Source organism: Pteropus medius, unplaced genomic scaffold (genome assembly GCF_902729225.1).
Source record: "Pteropus medius unplaced genomic scaffold, Ma_sr-lr_union100, whole genome shotgun sequence".
NCBI classification, from domain to species: domain Eukaryota; kingdom Metazoa; phylum Chordata; class Mammalia; order Chiroptera; family Pteropodidae; genus Pteropus; species Pteropus medius.
Genome location: NW_024353517.1, coordinates 4,639,499 through 4,667,272, shown reverse-complemented (window position 1 = coordinate 4,667,272; position 27,774 = coordinate 4,639,499). Strand labels below are relative to the sequence as shown.

At 38.3% G+C, this 27,774-nt stretch overlaps 1 long non-coding RNA gene across 2 annotated transcripts; it reads left to right on the top strand.

The window, feature by feature from the left end:
• The first annotated feature begins 284 nt into the window (after positions 1–284).
• On the top strand, positions 285–7,728 carry LOC120592961 (uncharacterized). 2 transcript variants are annotated; one of them, XR_005650261.1, is made up of 4 exons: positions 285–712; positions 1,525–1,608; positions 5,081–5,137; positions 5,763–7,728. It is a non-coding gene; the product is annotated as an uncharacterized LOC120592961 (long non-coding RNA). The 2 variants fall into 2 exon arrangements; XR_005650260.1 differs by having other exon boundaries at positions 285–1,071.
• Positions 7,729–27,774: the final 20,046 nt, after the last annotated feature.

The following is a 27,774-nucleotide window of genomic DNA, read 5'->3' as shown; positions in this document are numbered from 1 at the left end:
GATATGAAAATGGTATTTTGATTCCAGCTAGGGAGATAAGCGAATTGTGAGAGAGGAAGAGACAGAACTTAGAGTGTCCTTGGTCCTCGTCTCTGAAAGCCTAGCGTTTGCTCCTTGGGCGAGAGGGCGCCCCCTTGAGGCCTTAGCGGTTCCTCACTGGTTGACCCACTGGAGCCAGACTGTTAGCCTCTTGCTCGCACCCTCCATGGCGTGTGAACATTTTACTTGTTTATCCAACAAATGAGACTTAAGCCACGCTGTGTGCCAAGGACTCTTGCCAAGCTGTTAATAAACGCTGTTGCAACGCAGAGAACTGGGGAAGAACAGGGACCCCAAATAGGACCCAAAGCGCATCACGATCCGCAATCAGCTGTCCGCCCGCTGCTCCTCTGAGGGGCGCGGCCGGGCGCGCGGCCGGGGCGGGGCCTGTCGCCCGGGAAACTGTCGTTCCCGCAGCCACGCGCTTCCAGGCCCTAGTTTCGGTTGAGCGGCCGCTAGTGAAAACCCCGGACAGTTGTCGCCCCGGACAGGAGTGGGGAAAGAGGGGTCTCTGAGGCTCGGGGGCACCGAGGTCCCTGAGACAGCGTGGCCGCGGCTATGCTAGATCCCGGGCAGTAACGAATCTTCGGTTGCTTTTTGCTTCCTCGGGCTTCAAGAACAATGGATATGGTTCTGGTGGGGTGTGCGCAGACCTGATGGTGCCTGGGTCCAGGTGGGAGATCGACCATCCCGGTCCCCGGTACCCTCCCTAATCTCCTTCAGATCAAGGTCTGTGTCCCCCCCTAGTGGGAGAGAAGAAGAAGTGCGGACAACCGCTGCTGACCTCGCTCTGGGCCTTGACTCGGTCTGGCCAAGCAGAGTCAGTTACTGGAAACCGTGGCAGGGCTCAAACTCCCACAATAGTAGCTTCTGGAGGTCACTCATCGTTAGCGCCTGTTTCTGGCTTGGAAGTTGATTATAAAGTAGATTCGAAAGGATTCCGGCTCAGGCCTGAAAGTCACCTTTGCAGATGTCAGTCTGTTGTTGCCCAGCTAAAGTCCACAATAGCTTGACCTGATGAATACCCTGGATGTGAGTAACACTGATTAATCAAGTGTCTTGCCTACTTATTGCATCCCCTCACTACTTCTTTTCAAGGGGTTCTCACTGACTCAAAATCGTTTTTCACAGTGAATTCTAGTAGATATGACTTTGGAGTGCCCCTTAAGGTCCAGTTCCTCAAGGGTAGTCCTGGAAATCTCACCACTTTTTTGCTTCCTCCAGAGATGTAAGCCCCGACTGTAGCCAGAGCCAACTAATGCCAGGTTCTTGGGTCTCAATATCATAGAAATGAGCATTGTACAGGATATGAAGTTCAGCAAGCAAAACTTTATTGAAAGCTAGTGGGATTCTACTCTAGACCTCTCAGTAGCTACTAAGACATCAAGAGACAGAGGAGCTATGATTCTATTGACTAAACTGAGAGTCATTGAAATCATGAGACGTTTGTGACCCAATATTCACCCTCCCCCCATTATATTTCAGGGCTTTTGAAGAATGTGCAGAATGTGGAAGTGCTACACCCCTGAGAACAGAAATGTTTGGCTCCTTGCCTAAGGATAGAGGCAGGTGAGGACTCAGGTCATATATTAAAGGGTGCTCTGGGACTGTTTCACAGGTGCCCTGGAAAGGCTGGTGCAGGTGGGTATGGGTTGGGGATGAGCAGAGAAGGGAAGCTGCTTTGTTTGACATGATGTGGAGGAAGTAAGAGACTTAGAGAAGAAACAGAAGAGGTTCTAAAGCTGTGCCATCTAATACTGTAGCCACAAACCGCATGGGGCTATTGTGCACTTGTAATGTGACTAGTCAGAAATAAGCTGTACTATAAATGTAAAATGCACACCAGATTTTAAAGTCTCACTTTTTAATGTAAAGTATTTTATTTTTATATTGATTACATGTTGAAATGGCATTTTGGATATATTGAGTTAAATAAAATATATGAAAATTAATTTTTTAAAATTTATTTTTTATGGTGACAGTGGTTAATGAAATCCAATAAGTTTCAGCTGTACATTTTAACAGTAAGGCACGTATATATTTACATTGTGTGTTTGCCTCCCATAGTTAGAGTTCTTTCTGTCACCACATATTTGACTCCTTTTACCCCATCTACCTCCCCCTCTCCCCTACTCTCTGGTATATTAAAATTAATTTTACCTGTTCATTTTTACTTTTTAATGTGACTACAAGAAAAATTTAAGTTGTACATGTGGCTCATATTATCTTTCTTTGGGAAAGCACTGTTCTAAAGATTTTGGAGTGTTGGAAACTACTTGAAATTTTCCGAAAAACTGCTTCTCCCCCTTCACACAGCCCTCCATCTCCCAGAAGGTACCCTTACTTACCCTTACTGTATTATCTATATCACCCACAACCTTACCAACCTGGCTAACCTCAAACCAAAGGCCTTAGCATTTTAAGAACTGCAGCCTAACCACAAGCAGTCTAGAACTGCAGAATGACGATCACTCGTACAGGAGAGCCTCAAACCTGTGTCAGCTGTTGCTACTAGAACCAATTCGGTGCTGGCAAAACTGTTTCCCCTGATTTGACTGTCCAGTTTTGCAGAAATGAACTGCAGAGAAACTGCAGAGAAGGGAAGGAAGAAATAAGGAAAGGAGGATGGTCACCTCACCAACATTCACTCCAAGTTATTGTTACAAACTATGGGATTACAGCTGTCTTGGCTTGACTTCTTTTTGTCAGTCATCTCACCTTAAAAAGTAATTAGCTTTGGTGAAGAAACTGGAAGATTCAGCCATTCCTTCTTCAAAGATTTCTTCTGCTCTCTCTCTCTTCTCCTGGGATTCCAAACACACTTCTGTTAGACTCTTTGATATTATCTCACAACTCTTCAATGCTCTTTTGTGTTTTCTTCACACTTTTTTCTCTTTGTATTTTAGTTTGGGTAATTTCTGTTGACATATCTGCAAGTTCACTGACACTTTCCTTAGCTGTATTGAGTGTACTGATTCTTCATCTCTGTTACCATGTTTTTTATTTCTAGCATTTCCATTTGACTTATATAGTTTTTATCTCCGCTAAAATTTTCCATTCATTCATTTATGTTACCCACTTTTTCTACTAGAACCTTTAGTATATGTGATTCATATATTAATCAAAGTTATTTTAAATTCTCATAGTTCCTATATTTGGGTTATCTCTGAGTTGGATTCTGTCGATTGCTTTCTCTCTTGACAATGGGTTTTTCTTCTTTTTTTATGTATCTCATAATTTTTTATCAAATGCCAAGTATCTTGTGTATAATAGTAGAGATTAAGATAAAGAGAATGTGTGCCTCAAAATAAGTACGTTTCTTCTTCTGCTAGGTCAGTGATGTGGGTTGTTGAGTCAGTCTAATCAGTAGTTAAGCTGGGTTTAGGTTTTATTGTTCCACCTTTAGTACACCACTCATTTAAATTTCCTCTAGTGTTACCTTATGCTCAAGGTGTGGGCTGGAGGGCTGGAGGAATTTTCTCAATGCTTCCGTTCCACTATCAGCTTCTAGGCCTCCCTGTAAAACTTGCACCACAGAGAGGCCTTTCTCCATGCTTGCCTTTCCCCCTGCTTGTTGTTACCTTGTGCTTGCTCGCTCGGTAGTGGGACCCAACAGACTCTCAGCCATCCCGGTCCAGCCTGTCTTAGGCAAGCTTCAAATGTTTAAACTTTGAGAGTGGGGCTCTCTCAGTTCCTCAGTCTTCCTGTATCTTTGATGGATCTTGAGAAGATGAGCGTCTCCTATAAGAGCATCCTGTAATTGTATTGGTTTGAGATCCTGGGTCCAAGACTTTTCATGTCTCTCCTTCCCCAGGGATAGAATTTGTTTGCTTGTCCTTTCCTACTCCTACCCTTATCCAGTATCAAAGGTCATTACCTGGGCCCTCAAGGCAACAGCTTGAGGCTATTATTCTCATATTCAAGTGTAAGAAAGGGTCTGGGCAGGACTTTTCTCTTTTCTATAGTGGGAACTTACTCCCCTTCAACAGGCCGGTCACCACCAAGGGAGGGTCTCTCTGGTCTCCTGCCTTGTCTCAAATCTTTCTCATCTGCACTCAGCAGAGAACAAAGAGAAGAGACTGAAAACGGGAGCACGCTGTTTTGTCTGAGGCTCCCACGGCTTCTATATTCTCATGCTAGTCCACATATGGCCTTTAGCAATTCATTAACAATTTTAGGTGAATTCTTATTACCTTGTATGGTGCTTGATGTATCTTTTTAAAGTGCTCACATCCTATCTCTCCTTGGTGGGGCCAGTCTTTCTCTGGATTTCAGGCTACTTGATTGGTCTGCAACCTTTGCTAGAATGACCAACTATCCCAGTTTGTCTGGGACTGAGGAGTTTCTCAGGACATAGGGCTTTTAGTTGTACTAAAGCCAGAAAAGTCCAGTTGGTTGCCCAAACCTCAGCTTTCTGATAGGTTCAAGAAAAGTTATTCTGCAATTTTTCTGGTTATGGTGAGAGCAATGTTCTCTCTACACTTCTAGATCCTAGGCAGAAGCCAAATTACTGAAATATTTAAGCATGTTGAATCTGAACAAAAATGGTTATGGAGATAGTAAAAGCCTCTTGAGATAATAAAAAGATGGGAAACATTTGTTTCTTACTAAGGTGGAGGGGTTCTTATGAAAAAGCCTCCTAAAATAGACAAAAAGCAAAATGAGTAGTTTCTGCCACTCTTTTGTCTGCCAGCAGCAGATGTATCTGATTGCTTAAATGAACTCTAGCTGAAGAGTTGGATCCATGCCTATTCTTTTCTACAGCAGTACTCGACATTCAGCTAGCACCAGATTTGGACTTTTTTTTCCAACAGGTGAGAAACTTAGAGTGAATCTTTAAAAATGTTTGTGTGCTTTTGTGGAGGGAGATGAAGGCTATGTACAGCAAATGCACTCAACAACAAGAATATTAATGACCTTTGGGTAAATGTGTATGTGTATGTGCACGTGAATGTATATAATCTTGCTGTCAACCCGCTGGGGACATGTTTGATTTACGTTGCCATGAGTGGTACATCTGGTCTTGTGGTTTTTGTTTCAGATGTCACAGGAGCCAGGGGTGTCTGTGACCCCTACATCCAGCACTAATGACTATGAGGTAGGTAACCTCAGTGCAATGCTATTTATTTTGTGTAATGATGAAGGCTATCTTTTGCTCATTTATTCCTTTGAGTATCTTTAAATATCCAAGAGAAATACTTACGGCCTCTTATTGAGTTTGTAGGCTATATATATGACATCTTCCTATTAAATGGTCAGAATAATTTGATTAGTACAGTAAAAACAACACAGAAATAATAAGACTAGGAACATACATAATCCCAACAGCTGTGGAGTTTATATGGCTGTAGATAATAATAGCTAAGATATATAGTGTTTATCATGTGTCAAGCGTTGTCCTAAGAGTTTTACATTCATTAACACATTGAATCCTTGCACATATAAACTTTATAATAACCCTATGACATTAGGTATTATTATTCACATATTCCAGATCAGGAAAATGAGGAATAAAGAGGTTTTGTAATGTGTTCAAGGTGACATGAATAACAAATGGTGGCATTGTGACTTGAGCCCATGCAGTCTTTTTTCAGAATTCTTTTAAGCACTATGACAATGGTCAAAGACAGAGTAGAGGTAAAGATTTCAACCTGCAGGAAAGTGTATGAGAGTGGGAGTTGTGTACATGTGAAAAAGCTTTTAAAATAACATTTTGATTTTAGGTCATATACCAAATGAAGATGTAAAGAAAGCTAAAGGAGGACATGCTAAGGAAAAGAATTTAGAAAATGGTACAGTGATGCCTTATACTCACTACAAGTCAACAGAGAGTATGAATTACACAGACAAATGTGGTCAAATATTTGATGGAAATTTCATGTATAGCTCAGTAATGGTGGAAATGCTAAAACAGCAATAGCAACGACTTGCAGAAAGATCCCTATTTCTGTATATAACATACTTGAATACTTACGATTTCAAAATCGAAGATTCCTCAGAAACCATTTGCCATACAGAAGAAATTGAGGCTGAAAAATTTTATCAGTTCCATTTATGATAAAGTGATTGAGAATAAAACCAAAGAATGATATGTATAAAGAACTTTGGTTCAAAGGTGACAACATGGACATTATCAACTCATGAAGCAGAGTGAGATTCACAAATGAGTAAAAAATCCCACAATTTTCCAAACCGGTTTTTATGATCCAGAGGACACATGGGAGAGCAGGACAGTCAACAGGTATATCATTGTGGAGTTTGTTGGCAGGGACGCTGACTTTCTTAAAAGAGTGGGATGCTTCGAAGGCCAGCGATTGTTTTTTCTAGTCAGGTATTATTATAACAAAATATGTTTATAACTATAGATGGGATGAAGTCTTTTAACCTAACCTGAAAGCAATCCTCTTTATACCTCCTGGGTGACCTAGGTGACTTTATGTAGCTCTTAAGTGGCACCAACAGTATCATTGCATGTGAACATGATATTCTCACAAAGGCAAAACCTGATAGTAGTAATCCAGGAGTAAGGAGAGAATACTTAGATTGTGTTGAAAGTTATAATAGTGCAAAGTTCTGTAGGATGGTTTCTTAAAGCTAACTTTGACTATGGTCCAAAATGCTTGGAGCATTCTTAATTTAGTATAGTTTGTGGCCCTTAATGAAAGGATGCCGTATTTGTTTTACTCATCCTCAGACAAGTGAAACAATCAATTTAATATAACAAGCTCAGCTGCATCCTCATAGTCTGGAATTTTCTAGTCAAGAGAATTGAATGAGGATGTGCTTTCTAAGGACCAATTCAGTTTTTAAGGTATTGTCAACAATGGGAAGAAAAGAGAACACTACTTTACTAGGTTATGCCCTTTTTAAAAAATAATTATTACTTTCTAAATTGAAGTGATCCTGCAGAAGACTGGGTTTGAGACTTGGTGAAGGATACACTGGAAGTAAAGGACACAGAGAACATGGGGTTGATGGTGTTCAGTGAATGTGGCTTCTCAGGTCTCTTCGACTCATCTCAGGAGAAGTGTTCAGGCCAGTGATATTAAGGTTCTGTCTGCCCAGGATGGAGAGCTCTCCAAGCCTCATGTAACCCCAACTACATTACCCTGAAATTCCAGGAGATGAACTCATATGGTTACAAATATTGCCTTTCACAAGCCAAACTGTCTGGATCTAACCTTCAGGATCCAGGAATGATTCTTGCTAAGCCATCAGTACTGTGTTTTACATTGCCTGCAGTTGATATGATTAGGCATCATACACACAGTCCTATTGTGATGGTGTAAGAAAAAAGAAGCTGTGAGGGGCCTGTGAATTTAGCTCAATGCAATGGCAAAAGGTTTAGTAGGAACTGAGCAGAACAGGTCTGGCCAGTTCTTACCATACAAATGGAAAGGTTGGTTGTGTTTGTGACTACTGTCGTGATGCTTATGGGCATAACAAAACCCAGCTGCACATGTTATTGCCATAGCCTCAGTCAATAGCTTTCCGAAGATGAGGCGTTATTCCCAGACCTGGCTGTGGGAACCATTTGCTTGTCAGATACCTGTTTGGAACATCACAAGGCACAGGCAGCTACTGACTAGCTGCCAACGTCAGAAATTGTGATACTGTTATAATTGTTTTCTCACGAAGTAAAAGTGAGGGCTTGTATAATACAATATGTTGGTACTGAAAACAAAAACAAAATGGAAAATATTACTGTTTTTTGAAGTTTACAGAAGAATTCAATCCCTAGAAAAAGTATTTTTACACAAACACAGGAAACAGGTGTCCACATCCCAGATTTCATTAATGCTTTTTGAGGATTTATGAGTAGGAATTTAAAAGTACAGTCTGTGCTGATCGGTGTAATAACATGCTCTTCAATCTTTTTCTTCATTGTCCGCCTTCCTACAAGGAAACTTTCTATATTTTAAAGTAGTTACAGATTTAAAACCAGTTGATGAATATTGCTTTCCCCAATAGCTGAAGGTTAATAAAAAGAGCAGGATCTTGTCACTACAACCAGCATTAGATATTTCATTTTATTGTATTTGGAGAGAGGCAAGCTTCTTTGCCTCTTTTGAGTAAGAAGTTCAGACTGGTGAAAGGTAGAATTTCCCCCCTTTTCTTTTAACTTGGGGGAAAAAATTAAAGCAATAACTTTTCACATTGGCTACTTTTCTTGTTAAAAGTTTAAGATATTCGTTTTTTAATTTTTCAGGTATTTTTACATTGGGGATGAAGAACTAAGACTATAAATCGGACCAGATCTCTGACTTAGACTAAATTTTTCTTGTCTTAATTTTAAAGCTTATTTAATTTTGTGACCTAACTACACTAGGAACTAAAGTGAAGGGAGGAAGTTATATCTTGGAATTTCACAACTTTTTGCACTTTTTACTTTGAGAGTTGATTATAAGTAAGGGTGGTGGGATGATGGTGGACAGGATTAGTGCAATGAAATTTGACGTATATGCTTGAATGGTAAAAGGACAACCAGTGATTTCATTATTCCTTAAAATATAAATATGTAATTTAATGATTACATTTGTGTAATCACCACCAAGATTAATGGAAAATTGCCAGCATTCCAGGACATATCTTCATATCACTTTTCAATTGTAGCCCTTCTCCTCCCCACAGGTGACCACTATCTTGACCTGTATAGTAATTTCTTTTTTTATATCAGTGTTCCTCAAAGTATGATGTGGCATGGGCATCATCTGGAAACTTGTTAGAAATGCAAATTCTTGGGCCCTTCTCCAGGCCTAATACCCTTACACATTTTTCTGTGGGATGCTTATTTGTGTGATTCAAAGCAGTGATTCTCAGACTTTAGCATGTATCAGAATGACCCAGATGGCCTATTCAAACACAGATGCTGGGCCCCTGCAGCTAGAGTTTCTGATGACCTCTTTCTGTTGTCTGTTTTATTCACTGATTCTAATTTTTTTATATGCTGGGTAAGTTTAACTCTGTTCTAGTCATTGCACTTGAAATGTTATTTTGTAGGAATAATTATGAGGCCTATAATGAGAATACTTTACTCCAAAGAGTATTTCATTTGCTTCTGCTAGGTACCTAGGGGCACTACCAGTCTGGACCAGTGTTCAGAGTTAGTGTTTCCTGGTGAACTCAAGGGATCCTCACTATTTTTTAATACTCTTCAGATTGTTCCAATTCTTGGTTACTTTCAGTCTGAGATTCTGGAACCCAGATTGTTATAGGGGAAGGTCTTCTCTCAGATTCCCCAACCATGTTGACTCAGGGTTTTATTTTCTATTCCATTCCGTCAAAAGTCTAACAAAATGGAGGTTCTAATTTTCTGGGATTAGCTGGTGCTATCAGGGGAAAAGTGGCTTCAAGCCTGTTTACTTCTCTAAATCTATGACTCTTTACTTTTGGCCGGATAATTACTTACTATTTTATCATCTCTTTGATGCTTTTAAAAAGATTATTTTAAAATATTTTATCCAGTTTTTTAGTTGTTTTCAGCTATAGGACTGATGCAAACAACCCGAACCATCATTACCAGAAAAGAGAAATCTGGAAAATAAATTACTAATACACAGTATGTTTTTAAAATACTGGTTGTTTTTTTTCCTAAAACATTAAAAAAATCCATGGATATTTATTATATCCTTGAAAAAAACTTCTGTTTTTAGCTTACAACTTTACACAGACATGGGACATTCAAGAGGGTTTTGGTACAAAACCTCTCCTTGTGAAAAGATTCCCAGTGTTGCATATTTATGACCTTTATCCACTCCAAAGTGCTTTGATATTTGCTGGTGGATGTCAAGGAATGCTTTCCACAACTTCAGAAAGCCTCACAAAATGCAGAGATGTGCCTCGTACAGAATCTATTTCACAGTTCGTGGCACTTTCTATGAAGTTTAATTTTTCCATAGCTTTAATCAGTTTGGAAACATCAAACTAAGAATCATAGATGACTTGCACTCTTATCCCTAAGAAGGTTTCTGTCTGAGATAGCATACGGAATGCCCCAAACTTTATTTACTATCAAGTTCTAAGCATTTGTTGGATAGTATTTTAATCACCACTTCCCTCTGCTCCACAAAAGTATATTGCATCATCATTTTTCCTGTTTGACTCCTGTGTCAGGTTGATCCCTTGAGGTAGGCAAGATTCTCAAAGAGAAAATATCTCTTCTCAAACCTGCTCCTGACAAATCAAACACATTTTATTTTTTTGGACAAGAATGAGTCCATTATATTTACCTTTATTTTTTGAAGGAGATTGGAAATAGAAATACACTACTACTACACATGTCCATTGGAAGGTGAATGGTAGGTTTTCCAGAGGTCAGAGGTTGTCAGGTATTTGGTAAGATACCTCATCTTGAATACTCTAATTAGTGCTTGACAATTAGGATTTGTAACTATCCCTGTAGGATAGCCTTGGGGTAGGAACGAATAAACTCTGATAGCTATTTCTGGAGTCCTTTAAGGATGCTTGACAGTCACCTGAAAGTGGGAAGGGTTGGTTATGGTGGAGCCCTTGACCCCTATAAGCTTGTGGGTCATGATAAATGTCAGAATTTAATCCTGATGGTAGTGAGCATTAGTTTATCTCAGTTAAAGGCTATAACTCAACTAGTTATAGCAGAGGATCCCTTAGCAGTATAGCGTGTGCCTTGATTTTCTTTCTGAGGTATGCTCGGAATCTGTGGGCTTGTGGGACTAGTGCAGGGTGGGTGTCTCAGGGGTGCTGAGTCTCCTAAGTCTGTATTTTTATCAGTTTAGAGAGCAATGCCATTGCTATCTAAACCAGTACACCTATATTCTAGTTCCTTGTTACTGAACATAAAGTTCATGTGTTGAACACAGACTTGCAAACTGTACCACAAAATGTAGAAACTCTCCAGTTCAGTTACAAACAACAGGGGTACTTTCCATATAACACAGAGGCTTTCCAACCACTGAAATTTTTGTTACAATGCAAATCACGACCCACCAACCTTTAGTTGATAATATTTGTCTAGACCAACATGTTTACCTTCAGACAAGCATTATGCCATTATTTATTATTTTCACATAACCCATCACTTAAAAATAGAAATATTGCTTTCACAAATAATAAACTTATTATAAATTTCCACTTCACTAAAAGATGTGGAGAACCAGGACCACATGAAGTCCATTAAGTTTAGTCACTTCCTTATGGACATATCATATTGAATGTGTTTTGGGTGTTGTGTGGGATGTAGGTATTTTTCCGGTTTAATAGCATGTTCTCCTCCTCCCTCCCCAGCTAGTGTATGATCTCTAGGACACGTGATTTTAGATCACCATATATCTTATGGCTACCATGGCTGCAGCATTACTGTTGAATAGCTGGCTATATATAGTATCTGTATCACAGATCTCTGAGATTGCCCTGTCAATCTGAACTGCAGAAATTATATAGTAAATTCTATTCCTGAGCTTAATAGGGATTTTGAAGAGCCATTTAGTGGCTCCCAGTGCTGGTCTAGTTAGTCTCAAATAGCAGCTATCACTGTATTCCTCAGGCAGTCGTCAGTGTGTATATGGTCTTCATATCCAATTGGTGGTTGAATTAGGAGTGGGCCCACACTTTTTGTCAAAATCAAGAGTCCACCTTTTGGTACTTAGCATGGATGTTATAGTATAGGACCTCTATGAGTATCCTTGTTACTACAAGGTGCCTATTCCTTTCAATTCAAGCTCAGAGAAGTGTATTTAAATAGGGTTGGGGACTATGCTTCGGACATTAGGGGCCAGGAAGTTTCAAAGTGTGGGGAAAGGGTCATCTCTCGGACAAATTCAGTTGTATGGCCAGCTACAATTAACCCTGTTCCAGCTGATAGAAAGTTGACAAGGCTAATATGCCCCCATTTTTACACGCATTTCCTCTTATAACTACAATGGGGCCTTCCATTTATTATCACATTTAAACTTAAACTTCACACATGCTATCTCGTTTCTGGATTTTGCCCAGTTTTTTTATTTAGTACCATGATTTCTCATCCTTCAATTGTTCTGGAATAAAGTATATATCTCCAACATTTGAGAATCTACATTATTCCATAGCTGTAGCCTCTAGACCAATTAGATAACTTGGCATATAACCAAATATATGCAATTTAGTATATTCTTGAGACAAGGCAATTATTATAGGTCTCTGAATCACCTAAGATGTCTAAGGCAATGAGCGCGACCATTCCTTCAAGGTAGAATTACCTGATAGAATGAGGACTACTAGCTCATTGGCTATAAGCTTATTTAAATTGGCATTATAGCCAGCCATTTTAGAAGTTATCTTCACTGTCTTCAATGAAGGGAGCAGATATCTCTTTGAGTTTCTTTCAGAAAGTTTCCATGCAGAGTTAGCTCCAGCTCCAGCTGTATGTCATTGGCGTTGAACTTCTGGTCAATGCCTGGTCATAGAGTCCTAGCTCAAAGAGTCCCCAGAGAGGAACACTACTTACCTTTTTTACTGGGAACTAGTACCTGGAATAATACAATAAACATCTTTGTTCTACTGCACTTCTTTGTCTTACTACAATAAGATTTTCTTTGAGAGGACTTTCAAATGAGGATGATTTCGAGAACCTTGGCCAGTGCAACCACTGTTCTCAAGGGAGGGGAAGGTAGTAGACTCATTTGTTTGGCAAAAGCCCAGTCCAGTTCTTCTTCTGCACCTCCCAGCCTTTTTTCTGAAGTGGTTGGAGCCAAATAGCCACTGGTAGAAATTGTTATAGAAGTGATTGTGAATTTTACAAAGAGTAAAATAGAGGAGAGGAGGGTTGTGGGGCTGGGTGAAAAAGGTGGAAGGAAGAAGAAGTACAAATTAGTAGTTACAAAACATTCACAGGGATGTAGAGTACAGCATAGGGAATATAGTCAATATTATTGTAATGTCTATGTATAGTGCCAGATGGGTACTAGAGTAATCAGGGGATCACTTCATAAGTTGTATAAATGTATAACTATCATATTGTATACCTGATCTAACATATATATATATATTTAAGTAGAACAGGGCCAGGTAGATTGCTTTTTACAGCTAGCTGAAGTCATCATTTGGTCAATTTAGGATGAACTGTGGTAGGTAGCTAAAGGTTCTTCTTTTGTATGGGGAGAAGAGGAGAGGAAGGGGCAGAAATAGTCATGTATCTTATCTTTATTACCAATTCAGTGTTTCCAGGTCTATCTGTTATCTGTTAGCTTGTAGATTTCTCCGAGGGTACTTGTGTCTTGATTTCCATGAAACATTTGTGTCTCAAACACACTCTACTTTATAGTATACCTAGCCTACATACACACTAATTTGTTACTTGCACATAAAGCTTCCTGTTCCAAAGCAATCCCAGTTAAGGAAGTGTCCTAATCTGGAAACATTGGCCTTCCTACTAGGGGTATTTGCCTAGAACTGTCTGAAGTCTGGATATAGGTTTGAAGGACAGACGGTATGGTTGACAATCTCTATTATTTCTCTTGGTATTCCTTTATCATGACGTTTATGGGTTGCCTGTCAATTTGAGCTTTCCACCCTTTTAATAGCCAAACCAATAAGTCCTTCTACTGAGAACCTCTTTTTTCTCTTTTTTACATTTCCCTCCATTTGTAGGGGGACGTTATTTTGGGAGCTGAAATTCCCAGAAGTTTTCCTAAGCCATCTTTCCCAAAATTGTATATAAGAGAAGCTACTAGTTATCTACCCTTCTATTCATTCCTCCTTCTTCTTAACAGAGTCCTGATTTACATGGAGGTGACAATGTGCTCAGCTAAGAAAACTACATTGTCCATCCTCCACTACCAGTAAGGACACCAGTGTGACATAGTTCTTGTCAATGGGGAGTAACTAAAGGTGCTGAGAGAGGTTTCTAGTAAAGCTTCTTAACAGGGGGTTAGCCTCAGGGCATGTGCCCTTCTGCTCTTCTTTCTTCCCCTTTTTCCTGACTGCATCTTAGAGAAGATGCTGGACATAGACTAGACACCTTGCAACAAGATGACTATGTGAGAAAAGCCAAGAGAAAAGCTTGAGTCACATCAGAAAAGACTGGGTTGGGTTAACAAGGCACATAAGATACTATGCGTGAACTCAGACAGACTCTATATATAATTTTTGTATATTACCCACCACCCCTGCCAGCTTAGGGTTGGAGGAAAAAAACCCTTTGTCACAACAGATCCATACTGCTCACATATCTCTAACATTATTTGTAGTAGGACTGTGCTGCCATAATTTAATCACTCTCACCATTTGAGACTTACTTTTTTTGCACCTAAATCTTTTGAAAATAACTGTTTGTGCCCTTTTGACCCAAGTTCAGAACTTGACATTTCTTATTAATAGAAGATCTAAGATCATCCAGTGGACTGGTGGCATATAATTTGAAAACAATTCAGTAGATAGCAAGTCGGCCAATTTTGATGATTAGATTTTAAAAATTAATATTCACAGTTAGCTTTTAAAATAATAGTAATAGGAACAAAACATTAGATGGTTTTATAATACATTACCTGTTTTAAATGTAAAGGTTCATATTTTAAGTTTTGTGGAGATTAATTACATTCTTTTTTAGATTCCTACTTATTTTCACTCAATTATTCCAGCTTTGTGTTATTTGTAATAGTGAAACACTTGAACAGGTTTAAGATCTCCAAATATAAAGGATTATTGTGACCACTTACAAAGTTCCAAACAAAGTCATGCATTGCTTAGATAAATTGTGCTTATAAAATGCTATCTACAAATGTCTCACTTTATAGATAGATCATTTCTGTGTATACATGTATATTATCTGGAAGCCTGTTATATCATGCTGTTATTATTTTTTCCCCAGATAAATGGGATGTTATATTTAGTGTTCTATTGCTTTTATTAATCTTTCTGTATTGAGCTGGTAATAACTTTTTCATTAAGAACAATTTTTTAAAAGATGAAAAAAGTTCTTCTTGATGGACATTTGACAAGAGAAGCAGGAGAATGCTGCTAAGAACGAATAACAGGAACAAGTCAGGAACAGTGGGAACCAAGGAACGCCAGCTTTTGCTGCTCAGACACCAGCAGAGCCGGACAGCTCAGGCTGCTACAGGCTCATGAACCGCTCCCGAGCTGCCTGTGGGACTTGAATGACAACGAGCCCTGGCTGTAATGACAAGGATGATCCTTCTTGCCTGTTTTTACTTCCTCATACTACCTTACTCCATCCCATGTTAATATGTCTCTCTGAACCTAAAAAAACTGTACTTTCATTTATTCAATAAACACTACAACCTGAGTTATATGCCAAAGCCTTGGGTAATGCTAAGACTATACCAGTGAGCAAAACAGACCTTCACTGAGTTATAGTCTATACTGGAAGGGATAAATGCTAATCATATCAGATAGATGTATAAAACGAGACAGAATGGGATAAGGACAATAAAGGAATAGGCTACTGAGAGGTGGAGTTAAGGGAAAGTGGGGAGACCCGTGTTACATTATGCGTTCGCTATGCATTCAGAACTCAAGCTGAGAACTGTAGGACGGGCAAGAGTCAGGTAAGTGATGATTGTGGTTGTGGGGAGGCCAGCGTTTTAGGCAAAGGAAAGAACATGTGTGAAGGCCCCGAGCATCAGTTAGTCTTATAGACGTAAGGAAGTGAAAGGTTATGGCTAGAGAATAGAAAGCAAAAGAATGACTCTAGATGAGTTTACAGAGGTAAGTAGAGGCTGAACCACACAGGGCTTCATAAATTATGATAGGATTTAATCTTTTTTACTAAACAAACAATTGGAAGGTTTTGAGCTGAAAAACTCTAATCAGGTTTCTTTTCACTTGGGCTATAGTAGGGCAAAGGGATTGGAGGAAGACAAGGATGGAATTGGAAAGAACAGGGATGGAAAGAGAGCCAGACATAGAATTAGTCATTTATGTTGCTACTCTATTTAAATGAAACAGTATCCAGAAGCAACTGTAGATTCTGGCCCAGAATTTGTCACCTTGGATAACTATTACAGTTAGCTGTCTCTGCCTTTGAAATTGTTGCCTATCTTCACTCTTCTCTATATGGGTTTCCAGGTTTGCCATAGATAAACTTTTAGACAGAAGTAAACTTTTTGCTCTTTCCAAAATATTGAAGACAGTTATGGAAAGAACTGAACAAATAATGAGTGCTTACTATGTACCAAGCACTATAGTAGGCACTAGCATTTTACTCACATTTTACTCATTTTGCTTATCCTACTCTCATGGAACTTATTAGATTGGGAGCAAATATTAAATCTTGCAAATGTAATTACAGATTGTGAGATGAGCTTGTCTATTGGTCTTGTCAGCCACAAAAATATATCTTAAGGTAATACTCTTCATGATCCCAGACCCAGGACTACCTGGTATAATTGTGCACTTTGAGTGTTGCACAAAGATGCCTGGCCCAGAGAGTTAATGGGGATTGAAACTACGAGAGTTCCCCTTACCAAGCCACACCCTTGTACAAAGATACATCTGCCCAGAGGAAGGGTATGGTTTATTTTGTACCAAGATTTCACATAGGTCAGCACATCTCTTCCTCTGATATTAGCAGGGAATTCTCTATTCCCAAAATAGAATGGGAGACTCTACCTTATAAATGTATAGCTGCCCCAAGCACAGAAATATATCTGAGGTGAATGTCATAGGCATGAGTGAGTAAGCTTAGAAAAAAATGGATTATAAAGAAGGTCTAGGGCATAGATATTTTTTAGGACATAATTTTTAAAAACAGTTCCTGCATCTGTGGGAATTAGAGCAATATTATGTAGATGTAAGACAAAGTGGTTAAAGACAACCCAGTGGTTAAAGACAATGGAGGAAACACCTGGCTGTGCATATGAGGGTAGTTGTACTGGGGTGATGGAACTCGTGGACATTATATTGGGGAAAACTGTAGTGCAGGAAAAAGGAATCCATATATAAAATTCTGTATTACTTTCTGTATCCTGAGCCTGGATAATTAAAGAAAGCTTTACTCCCATAATAAAAGTTCAGGCTCAGATTTGAAATTGTGAACTCTCAGCTTATGGGAGTGGTCCTCCTCCTGGGAAGAATCCTGCCAGAATGAACCAAGAAACAAGAAGCAGATGTTAGGAGCAGAAGTCACAGTTCTTCCCAATAGTTGTATATTAGACACTGGAGAAGACCTTTCTGAGCCTCATTTCATCTGAAGGAAGAGGCTGCCCTTCTCACTGGGTTATGAGCCTCAAAGTATATTGAGAAAATCTTCGTAAACTGTGAGACAATGAAATGCTGAGTTTCAGAGTTTCAAAGGCCTGATCGAGCTGGGTTGAGTCAACAGGGTTGGCTGGACCCCTCTACATTAGAATGGTCTGTTTCTGAGTGGGATCTGGGCTCACCTGCCTTCCAATTGCGACAAGGCTTTAATTATGCTCTAGCATTGATGTTTAAAAAAAACTTGAATAATGTGTCATACAGACCCAAGATAATAGGTAGTCTCCTGATTCAGACAGGTTATGTTTTGACCTCAGGAAATTCTGTCTCCTAATGGAATCTGTGGTTAATTAGAGAGGATTTATTTTAAAATAATACATACATATTTATTTTTCAGTTATAGTTAGCATACAATAGTATATTAGTTTCAGGTGTACGACATAGTGATTAGACATCTATATAACTCACAAAGTGATCACCCCAATAAGTCTAGTGCCCCCTAACACCATACATAGTTATTACAATATTATTGGCTATATTCCTTATGCTATACTTTCTATCTACGTGACTATTATAACTACCAATTTGTACTTCTTAATTCCCTCCCCCCTTTTTCTCAACCTCTTTAACCCCCTTCTCTTCTGGTAACCCTCAAAATGTTCTCTGTGTCTACGAGATTGTTTGTTCTTTAGATTCCACATATACATGCAATCATATAGCATTTGTCTTCCTCTATCTGACTTACGCCACACAGCACACTACCTTCTAGGTCCATCATGCAATATCTTTTCCCATCCCCTTACTTTTAGTGTGTGAGTATCTTTTAATCTGAAGTCTCTTGGGGACAGCATATGTAAGAGTCTTGTTTTCTTATCCATTCAACCACTCTCTCTATTGAGCACTTGAGCACTTAACTCTTTTTCACTTGAAGTACTTGTTAATACATATGTAGTTACTGTCATTCTTTATTCATATTTTTCTATGTATTTTTAATTATTCCTTTTTTAATGGTGACATAGGTTAATGAAATCCAATAAGTTTCCGCTGTACTCTTTAACAGTAAGGCATATATATATGTACACTGTGTGTTCACCTCCCATAGTTAGATTTCTTTCTGTCACCACATATTTGACTCCCTTTACCCCGTCCACCTCCCCCACCTACCCTCTACCCTCTGGTAACCACTAGTCTATTGTCCATATCCATGAGTCTCTGTTTCTTTGTCCTGTTCATTTGGTGCTTTTAGGTTTATGTCCCACATATAAGTGATATCATGTGATTTTCAGCTTTTTCTGTCTGGCTTATTTCGCTTAGCATGATTATATCAATGTCCATCCATGTTGTCAGAAATGGCAGTATTTCATCTCTTCTTATGACTGAGTAATATGGTCCATTGTATATATGTACCACAGTTTCTTTAGCCAATCATCTGTCGTAGGACACTTCAGTTGCTTCCATGTCCTTGCCACTGTGAATAATGCTGCTATGAATATCAGTGTGCAAATATCTTTTCAGATATGGGTTTTCAAGTCTTTGGGGTAAATATCCAGTAGAGGGATTGCCGGATCATATGGAAGATCAATTCTTAGTTTTTGAGGAACCTCCATACTGTTTTCCATAGTTGCTGTACCAATTTGCAGTCCCACCAGCAGTGTAGAAGGGTTCCTTTTTCTCCGCATCCTCTCCAACATTTGTTATTACTTGTCCTATTCTAACAGGTGTGAGATGGTATCTCATTGTAGTTTTGATTTGCATTTCCCTAATAGCTAGCAATGTTGAGCATCTTTTCAAATATTAGTTTGCCATTTGCATGTCCTCTAGGAAGAAGTGTCTGTTCAGGTCCTCTGCCCATTTTTTGATTGGATCGTTTGTTTTTTTGTTGTTATTGAGTCATATGAGTCCTTTGTATATTTTGGATATTAGACCCTTATTGGAGGCATTGCTTGCAAATATATTTTCCCATTCTGATGGTTCTCTATCTTGTTGACAGTTTCTTTTGCCAAGCAAAAGCTTTTTAGTTTAATGTAGTCCCATTCATTCATTTTCACTTTTACTTCCCTTGTCTTTGAGGTCAAATTCATAAAATCCTCTTTAAGTCCAAGATCCTTGAGTTTAGTTCTTATGTTTTCTTCGATGTATTTTATTGTTTCAGGTCTTATATTCAGGTCCTTAATCCATTTTGAGTTAATTTTGATGTGTAGTGATAGACAACAGTCTAGTTTCGTTCTTTTGCAGGTGGCTTTCCAGCTTACCCAGCATCATTTATTGAAGAGACTTTTCTTTCTCTACTGTACATTTTTGGCTTTTTTGTCAAAAATTATTTGCCCATATAAATATGGGTTTACATCTGGGCTCTCAATTCTGTTCCACTGGTCTGTGTGTCTGTTTTACTGCCAATACCGTGCCATTTTGATTACTGTTGCTTTGTAGTATAATTTAAAGTTAGGTAATGTGATGCCTCCAGCTTTGTTCTTTATTTCTCAGGGTGTCTTTGACAGTTTGCTGTCTTTTGTACTTCCATACATATCTAATGATTTTTTTTCTATTTCTTTAAAAAATGCCAATGGGATTTTGATGGAGAATGCATTAAATTTGTATAATTCTTTAGGTAATATGGTCATTTTAACTATATTGATTCTTCCAATCCAAGAAAACAGAATATCTTTCCAATTCTTTGTAACTTATTTGATTTCTTTTAATAGGGTCTTGTAGTTTTCATTATATAGGTCTTTCACATGTTTCGTTAGATTTATTCCTAAGTATTTTATTCTTTTTGTTGCAATTGCAAAAGGAATGATTTTTTCCACTTCTTTTTCGAACACTTCATTATTAGAGTATAGGAATGCTATGGATTTTTGAACGTCAATTTTGTATCCAGAAACTTTACTGTATTTGCTTTTTGTTTCTAGTAGTGTTCTTGTGGAGTCTTTAGGGTTTTCTATATAGAGAATCATGTCATCCACAAGTAGTGACAGTTTGACTTCTTCGTTTCCTATTTGGATGCATTTTATATCTTTCTCTTCCCTGATTGCATTCGCTAGGACCTCCAATGTTATATTGAATAACAGTGGCGACAGTGGACAGCATTCTCTTGTTCCTGATCTTAGAGGGAAAGTTTTTAGTTTTTCACCATTAAGTATAATGTTGCCAGAGGGTTTGTCATATATGGTCTTTATTATGTTAAGGTACTTTCCTTTTATACCAATTTAGTTAAGTGTTTTGATCATAAATGGATGCTGTATCTTGTAAAAGGCTTTTTCTGCATCTATTGATATGATCATATGATTCTTATTTTTTAATTTGTTAATATGGTGTATCACAGCAATTGATTTGTGTATGTTGAACCAATCCTGTGCCCTTGGGATGAAGCCAACTTGATCGTGGTGTATAATTTTTTTAATATATTGCTGTATTTGGTTTGCTAGTATGTTATTTAGGGTTTTTACATCTGTGTTCATGAGAGATATTGGTCTGTAGTTTTCTTTTTTTGTATTATTTTTACCAGATTTGGGTATTAAAGTAATATTAGCCTCATAGAATGAATGGGGAAGTATTGCCTCCTCTTCAATTTTCTGGAAGTTTGAGGAGAATAAATCTTTGAATGTTTGGTAGAATTCACTGGTAAAGCCATCTGGTCCTACTTTTTGGTAAGTTTTTGATAATTGTTTCTATTTCTATATTGCTGATTGGTCTATTCACATTTTCCAGTTCTTCTTGATACAGTCTAAGGAGGTTGTACCTTTCTAAGTACTGGTCCATTTATTCTGGGTTACTAAATTTGGTATTATATATTTTTTCATAGTATCCTTATATAATCCTTTGTATTTCTTCAGTGTCTGTCGTAGTTTCCCCTCTTTCATCCCTGATTTTGTTTATTTGAGTCCTTTCTCTTTTTTCTTCAGGAAGTCTAGCCAGATGTTTGTTCATTTTATTATTCTCAAAGAACCAGCTCTTTGTTGCATTTATTTTTTCTGTTTTTGTTTTGTTTTGTTTTGTTTCACTTTCATTTATTACTGCTCTAATATTATTTCTTTCCTTCTGCTGACTTTAGGTTTCATTTGTTTTTCCATTTCTAGTTTTTTAAGATGAAGCATTAGGTTTTTTTATTTGAGCTTGTTCTTGTTTTTGGAGACAGGCCTGTAATGATATGAACCTTCCGCTTATGACTGCTTTTGCCAAGTCCCAAAAGTTCTGATATGTTGTACTATCATTATCATTCATTTCTGTGTATCTCTTGATCTCTCTTTTTATTTCTTCTCTGACCCAGTTATTCCTCAGTACCATGTTGTTTAATCTCTATGTTTTCATGGTTCTTTCCACTTTCTTTTTGCAGTTGATCTCTAGTTTCAAAGCATTATGATCAGAGAATATGGTTGGTATGATTTCAACCCTCTTATATTTGTTGAGGCTATCTCTGTGTCCCAGTACGTGGTCAATCCTTGAGAATGTTCCATGTGCACTAGAGAAGAATATATGAGCGACTGTTTTGGGATGAAAGGCTCTGTAAATGTCAATTATGTCCAATTGGTCTAAAGTGTCATTTAAGGATGTTATTTCCTTATTGATTTTCTCTTTAGGTGATCTGTTCATATCTGACAGTGGGGTATTTAGGTCCCCTACTATGATAGTGTTTTGTTCTTTCTCCCTTTAGTTCTGATAGTAATTGCTTGACATATTTCAGGGCTCTCTGATTGAGAGCATAGATATTAATAAGTGTTATGTCTTCTTGGTGCATGATTTCCTTTATCATTATGAAGAGTCCTTCAGTATCTTTCTTTACCTCTTTTATTTTGAAGTCTAGTTCGTCTGATATTAGTACCGCTACTCCCGCTTTTCTCTGAATGCCATTTGCTTGAAATATCAGTTTCCACCCTTTCACTGTGAGTCTGTATTTGTCTTTGGAACTGAGATGTGTCTCCTCGTTGGGTTTTGTTTTTTGCTGCATTCTGCAACTCTGTGCCTTTTTATTGGTGAGTTCAGTCCATTTACATTTCGGGCGATTATTGAAATATGAGGTCTTCTTATAGCCATTTTATCTTTTGCTTTCTGGTAGCTCGGTGTTTCCACTGCTTCCTTGTCCTTGCGTTTCCGTTTCCTTTATTTTGGTTGACTTTTGTGGGTTTTCCTCTGGTTCTTCTTGTTTTGCGTTATATACTTCAGTTCTGAATCTTTGGCATGTGGTTCCCATTATGAATATGTAAAGCATAGTGTTTTATATATATATATATATATATATATATATACACACACATATATATATATGTACAGTCATCCATTTTCTTCTCTGCGTGCCTTATCTCCACTCCCCTTTATGAATTTGGATCTTTGAATCCTCCCCTTTTCAGTCATTGTTGTCTCAATTTTTCTGTATATATGTTGAACATTCATTACTATCTTGCTATGGCCATTCTCTTCTTATTGTTTAAGCTTGTAATGCCCTGTTCTTATCAAGGGATGTACTCCTCTGCTTCTATTTGCCTGCTAGTCACCTTACTCCTAATTATGTTTTTTTATTTATTTTTTGTCATTTTTGTTTTAGGTGAGCTGACCCCTTTCAGAATTTCCTGTAATGCAGGCCTTGTAGTGGAGAATTCCCTCAATTTTGTATGTCTGGAAAGGTCTTTATTTCTCCTTCATATCTAAAAGAGAACTTAGCTGGATACATTATTCTAGGCTGGTAGTTCCTTTCACTTAATAGTTTGAATATTTGATTCCACTTCTTTCTGTCTTGTAAGGTTTGTGCTGAGTAGTCTGACGATAATCTAATGGGTTTTCCTTGATAGGTTACTTGGCTGCCCTGCGAATTTTGTCGTTGTCGTTGATTTTTGATAATTTTAATACAACGTGTCTTGGTGAAGGCACATTTTATTAAAGGCACAAAGGCGTCTTTGGGTTGAGCTAATTGGGCGTTCTGTTGACTTCTTGAATTTGAAGCTCCAGCTGATTCCTTAGATTTGGGAAATTCTCATCAACTATTTGTCTGAAAATGCTTTCTAGTCCCTGCTCCTTTTCCTCACCTTTGAGAATGCCCATTATTCTTATGTTTCCTCTCTTGATAGTATCAGCTAGTTCTCGTATTTCTCTTTCATTATTTTGCATTCTTTGGTTTCTTTCTTCTTCCTTCTGATTTATTTCTAGATTTCTGTTTTTGACATCACTGATCCTTTCCTCCATTTGGTCGACTTTATTTCCCAAGTTTGCTCTTTCATTTTTTAACTCTTGCAGTGGTTTTTTTTTTCCCCCCCAGAAGATCTATTCTGTTCTTTTTGAGGGTTTCAATCTCCTTGCTAAGGAACTCATTCTGCTCATCTAGTTGTTTTTTCAGTTCTTGAAATTCTTGATATGACTTGTTTCAGATCTCACTGAGTTTTTTCAGAAGTACCATCCTGAATTCTCTGTCATTTAAGTCGTGTTTTTCTATGTCTGTAAGCTTATTTTCTGGAGATTTTTCTTTCTTTCTGAGATGCCTTGTCACCTTGGTTGTTCATGGTGTTTAATGGACTGGTTCTCCACCTGGGCATTAATAGAAGTGTATTCTGCTTTTTTTTTTTTTTCAGAAAGAAGATTTATTATATAAAGGTCTCTCTTTAGCCTGTTGCAAAAAAGGTGCTTTTCTTTTGGTTTCCAGTAGGTGGTGGCTAAGCCTCTTGGATCCCTGCTTTATATAAAGCCTTAATGGTGCCTTTTTCCCGCCCCTTCCTTACAGATGTTTAATCACGCTCGCTATCCTCAGTCTCAGTCCCTGACAGTGTTACGATAGTTTTGGTAGCGTTTGCTCAGATTCCCCTGGGGCTCCACAGTGTTTGGTCTCAGAGGATATGGGGAGAGGGGCCCTCTGGATTGTGAGGTGGGGGCTGCGGCTCAGCCTCAGTTTTCAGCTGCAGCTGGTAAAAATCAACTGTTGTTTCTCTGCCATCTCTGCTTCTCTGCCATCCCCACTTCTCTGTTTTCTGCCCTGATGACTGTGCCCTGCTGCTGGCTGCATGGTGCTCACAGCTCTCTCAGGCAGCGTTGTTCAGGGAACTTGCTGTACCTTCTCCCCTCCCTCTCCTCCTTCAGGGAGCTCCTACTGTGAGAGGCAGCTTCTTTGTTTCTCTCAGTCCACACCCAACATCCAGGGTTCTGACCTGTTTTGGCTCTTATGCGCAGATCCCACTCTCAGACATGGTGGTGTGCAGTTGGAAGTTTTTTTTTTGTTGAGTTTTAGATATTCAGCTTATCGTTGTTTCAAGGGGAGAGATCTGGGCATGTCTCTCACTCTGCCATGTTTCTCCAAACTCTTCTCATTGTGATTTTTATGCTTAAGGTTATTTGAGCTTCATGGATATGTGTGTTTATAGTTTTAATCAAATTTGGAAAATTTGGGGGCATTATTTTCTCAAAGTTTTTTCTACTCCTCTTTTCTTTCTTGAAGACTCTAATAACATGAATTGTAGGTTGCCTAATACTATCCCATATCTCAATGATGCTCTTTCTATTTTTTTAAATTGTTTTTTTTTTTCCTGTTTTGGATAGTTTCCAATGTTACATCTTTAAGTCCACTAATGTTTTCTTCTGCAATGTCAAATCTGCAATGTCAAATCTGCCATTAATTCTATTCAGAGTATTTTTCACCTGAGATATTGCAGTTTTCATCTTTTCTCTACCAGCCTGAATATATAAAATACAGTTTTAGCAACTGTTTTAATGTTCTTGTCTACTAATAATATTATCTTATTTCTGGGTCAGTTTTGACTAATTTTCCCCCTCATTGTGAGGAAGAATTTTTCTGCTTCTTTGCATGCCTGGAAAATTCTGATTGGATGCCAGGCATTATAAATGTTTTCTTTTTCAGGTGCTAGATATTTTTGTATTCTGATAAATATTTTTGAGCTTCATTCTGGGATGTAATTAAGCTTCCTGGCAACCATTTGTTCTTTTCAGGTAATGCCTCTAAGCTTGTTTGTTTTCCATTTCTCAGGTATCACTGTTCTTTGTTACCTGATTTCCAATGTCTTTAAAACTATTACTTTACCTTTTTTCTGTTCTTTACATGTTTCACGCAGGAAACATGTCTCTTTTACTCTATCTTGGCCACAAGTTGAAATCTCTCTTTATTAAAAATTGAAGAAAATAAATATGTTACAGCAGTTTTACTTAAGTTCAATCTGGGTTAATTCAATCATTTGGCCCTGTCTTAGAAACTGGCAAAGGGATCCAATGGGTCCCTATTTTCTTGACAAAGAGCCTCCTGAAAAAGGCCTTATCTGAAGGGGAAGAGACAAAACTGAGGTGAACCTGCCTGGCACAAGTTAAAGGTGCCACAATAGGAGAAGAAAAGGATAGTGATTATTTTATAGCTCTGTTATGGAATAGGAAGAAAGGATTATAATGACACTATGAGAACACCCTAAAAGTTTAAATTCCCTGAAATATCTATGGGATGTTGAAAACTCAGTATGCAATGAGCAGTCAGAGCTCTGACAGCAATGAATATGATGGTAAGAAAAAGCAGCAAAAATGGCAGGTACCTGGCATTGATGCTCAGAGAAGGAAAAAAGAAGAAAAGGAAAGTGATGGCTGTCATAAAGACAGGTTCACTTCAGATCAATGCCTCTTAGTCCTATTTCAGTAGAGATTTGATTGTGCTGGAGTTTCAATTAAAGGAATAAGTTCAAAGCATGCAGCAAGACTTTGGGAAGCAAAAATGGCCTCTGACAGAGAAGTCCCATATGGAGTATGTGTGCATGTACATACACAGGTTAGCCAGAGCGGGAATAGGAGGAATGATATTGGGAGCTACAAAGTAGTGTGGTTGCTTTGAGTAATTGAGTTTTTAAAGTCTTTAGCTACAAAAGTGATCTACTCTTTTCAGAAATGAGATCTGGTCTTTTTGTGGTGATGAGGTCTGTGTTTGTCTCTAAAGGCAACACCTCTTCTCTAAAGCAGCCTACAGGTGGGTCGATACTAAATAGGGCCAGCACTGAAGGCTCAGGTCCTGGCATCACTCAAAGCTCCGTGTTTGCTCAGATGTTTGTTTTTACCTCTTGCCAAAGAAATGTTGAAAGAGCCTTAAAGTAGGTGGGAGAAAGTTACACAGAGTTCTTTATCAGGACACTTTGAAACCCACTTGCCAAAGGTCTATCTGGAGGCATAATTAGATGAATGGAAAAGGAACAGTAATAGGCACAGACATGAAAATGGCTGAAAATTTGTTAAACACTGCAGTTCAGGTTGAGGCAAAAGCCAGGAGCCTTCACAAATCTCTGTGGAAGGAGATCAAAAGGGAAATAACCTTCTTTGTCCTTACATGAATACTTTTTCCCAAATGGAAAATAACCCATTTCTGGAACATTTTACACAGGGAAAGGGTGTGGCCCTGGGCAGCAACGCACTGAGTAATAAAGTAGTATTCAACTAAGAGTTCTAGATAAAAGTGAAATCATAGAGAAATCCTGAGCAGCCACTTTTATAATAAAATAATCCAACCATAGATTATAAAGCTCCAGGCAATGCTTACCAATAGAAGGAAGTTAGTGGTTTGGCCTGCAGTGACCATGGTGATCTCACTGTCTGCTATACTTGGCCAGCAATTAGTAATCTCAGCTTTTTCCCCTTCAGTTTCACTCTTGTGAATTATTTCTCATCAGACCATGGTAGTTTTCATTAGAAGCCACATAGCAGTATTTCATGTTTACCAGCTGGAAAGATACCAACACTGCTGCACTATTCGAGACTTGTAACACTTTTTAAATTTATCCTCACATTGAAGTTTATACTATTGCCTAACTCAGCAGCCTTTACTTAGGACAGACTCTTTAGTCCAGATCTAAAGCTCATTTTATACTCTTTGAATCTAGTGCCCACTAATCCTGCCAGCTATCTCTTTGAACTCTCTTCTTTTTAGAACTTAAAAAAATATTAAATTTGTTCCTTTATCCATTTATCCATTCACTCAACTACTCGTCCATCCAACAGATAAATATTGGTGTATGTATATTGTGCCAGTCCTGGTGCCATGTGATGGAATTACAAAGATAATAGTGACAACAATGATGACAGGGAGATCTATGTCACCAAATTGGCAACATAGAAGACCCCAGCCTCTGTCCCCACACAAAGATCAATAGTTAAACAGTTATCCATGAATAAAAGCAGCTCTAAGTAAGCTCTGGAGACAAAAAAAAAAAAAAAAAAAAAATTTAGAAACAGAGTGAAACAAAAAACCTGAGAATAACTATACAAGTTATTTTGCCTGCATCATTCCATCCTGCAAGCTGACATTATTTAGTGCCAAGAGGGAACTTCCTAGCTAGGAAGAGTTACTGGTCACTAGGAAAAGAAAAACAAGGTAAGTGAACAGCTTCTTCAGCCTTTCAGGGCACCACATGAAGGAACAGCTTCCATTTAACTCCACCCAGACAGGCAAAGCCAAAAAATATAGAGATGGCTAAGAATACAAAACAAAAAACGAACAAACAAAAAAACCCAGCAGCTACCAATAGCAGCCATGCAGCAGAAGCCGTTGTGGTTCACAGTTACTTGCTCTACAGACAAACATAGCTTTTGCCACTGAAGAAGGAATCA